Genomic DNA, 2,232 nt, shown 5'->3' with positions numbered 1-2,232 from the left:
GGGGCCTGGGATGGGGGTGAGGGAGGAGGTATGGGGGCAGGTGTAGCACTTCCTGCGGTTGCAGGGAAAAGTGCCGGGTGTGGTGGAGCTGGAGGGGAGTGTGGAGCGGACAAGGGAGTCACGGAGAGAGTTGTCCCTCCGGAAAGCAGATAAGGGTGGGGAGGGAAAGATGTCTTTGGTGGTGGGGTCGGATTGCAGATGGCGGAAGTGTCGGAGGATGATGCGTTGGATCCGGAGGTTGGTGGGGTGGTACGTGAGGACGAGGGGGATTCTTTTTTGGTTTTTATTGCGTGGACGGGGTGTGAGGGATGAGGTGCGGGAGATGTGGGAGACACGGTTGAGGGCGTTCTCGACCACCGAGGAGGGGAAGTTACGGTCCTTGAAAAACGAGGACAACTGAGATGTACGGGAGTGGAATGCCTCATCCTGGGAGCAGATGCGGCGGAGGCGAAGGAATTGGGAATAGGGGATAGCATTTTTGCAGGAAGGTGGGTGGGAGGAGGAGTATTCTAGGTAGCTGTGGGAGTCGGTGGGCTTGAAATGAATATCGGTTTCTAGGTGGTTGCCCGATATGGAGACAGAGAGGTCCAGGAAGGGGAGAGAGGTGTTAGAGATGGTCCAGGTAAACTTAAGGTTGGGGTGGAAGGTGTTAGTGAAGTGGATGAACTGTTCGAGCTCCTCGTGGGAGCACGAGGCGGCGCCGATACAGTCATCAATGTAACGGAGGAAGAGGTGGGGTTTAGGGCCGGTGTAGGTACGGAAGAGGGATTGTTCCACGTAACCTACAAAGAGGCAGGCGTAGCTTGGGCCCATGCGGGTACCCATGGCTACCCCCTTTGTCTGTAGGAAGTGGGAGGAATTGAAAGAGAAGTTGTTGAGTGTGAGGACGAGTTCGGCTAAGCGGATGAGGGTGTCAGTGGAGGGGGACTGGTCGGGCCTGCGGGACAGGAAGAAGCGGAGGGCCTTAAGGCCATCTGCATGGGGAATGCAGGTGTAGAGGGACTGGACGTCCATGGTAAAGATGAGGTGTTGGGGACCGGGGAATTGGAAGTTCTGGAGGAGGTGGAGGGCGTGGGTGGTGTCACGGACATAGGTAGGGAGTTCCTGGACCAAGGGGGAGAAAATGGAGTCGAGATAGTTGGAGATCAGTTCGGTGGGGCAGGAGCAGGCGGAGACAATGGGTCGACCAGGGCATTCAGGTTTGTGGATTTTGGGAAGGAGATAGAAGCGGGCAGTGCGAGGTTGGGGAACGATGAGGTTGGAGGCCGTGGGTGGGAGGTCACCTGAGGTGATGAGGTTGTGGATGGTTTGGGAGATGATGGTTTGGTGCTCAGGGGTGGGGTCTTGATCAAGGGGGCGGTAGGAGGAGGTGTCGGAGAGTTGGCGTCCGGCCTCGGCGATGTAGAGGTCAGTGCGCCATACTACAACTGCACCTCCCTTGTCCGCAGGTTTTATGGTGAGGTTGGGATTGGAGCGGAGGGAGCGGAGGGCTGCACGTTCTGCGGGGGAGAGGTTGGAGTGGGTGAGAGGGGTGGAGAGGTTGAGGCGATTGATGTCTCAACGGCAGTTGGAGATGAAGAGGTCGAGGGAGGGTAGGAGGCCTTGGGGTGGTGTCCAGGAGGAGGGGGTGTGTTGGAAGCGGGAGAAGGGGTCAGTAGAGGGAGGGTTAGGTTCACGGTCAGAGAAGTAAGCGTGGAGGCGGAGGCGGCGGAAAAACTGCTCTATGTCCAAGCGTGAGCGGTATTCGTTGATCTGTGGGTGGAGGGGGACAAAGGTGAGCCCTTTACTGAGGACTGACCGTTCGTCCTCAGTAAGGGGTAGGTCTGGGGGGATGGTGAAGACTCGGCAGGGCTGGGTGCTGCTGTCTCCTCTGGAGCTGCTGGCTGTGGAGGTGGTGGGCGGAGCTGTGTCGGCGTCGGCTCATCCCTCACACCCCGTCCACGCAATAAAAACCAAAAAAGAATCCCCCTCGTCCTCACGTACCACCCCACCAACCTCCGGATCCAACGCATCATCCTCCGACACTTCCGCCATCTGCAATCCGACCCCACCACCAAAGACATCTTTCCCTCCCCACCCTTATCTGCTTTCCGGAGGGACAACTCTCTCCGTGACTCCCTTGTCCGCTCCACACTCCCCTCCAGCTCCACCACACCCGGCACTTTTCCCTGCAACCGCAGGAAGTGCTACACCTGCCCCCATACCTCCTCCCTCACCCCCATCCCAGGCCCC

At 58.5% G+C, this 2,232-nt stretch overlaps 1 protein-coding gene across 2 annotated transcripts in view; it reads right to left on the bottom strand.

The window, feature by feature from the left end:
- ash1l (ash1 (absent, small, or homeotic)-like (Drosophila)) overlaps nucleotides 1-2,232 on the bottom strand; it is a 208,409-nt gene that overhangs the window by 100,123 nt on the left and 106,054 nt on the right. The gene's annotated exons all lie outside the window — the stretch shown is intronic.

This window comes from Rhincodon typus, chromosome 46, assembly GCF_021869965.1.
Source record: "Rhincodon typus isolate 14 chromosome 46, sRhiTyp1.1, whole genome shotgun sequence".
Taxonomy (NCBI): Eukaryota; Metazoa; Chordata; class Chondrichthyes; order Orectolobiformes; family Rhincodontidae; genus Rhincodon; species Rhincodon typus.
Note: the sequence above shows the minus strand (reverse complement) of the source record. Positions and strands in the feature narration are given on the sequence as shown.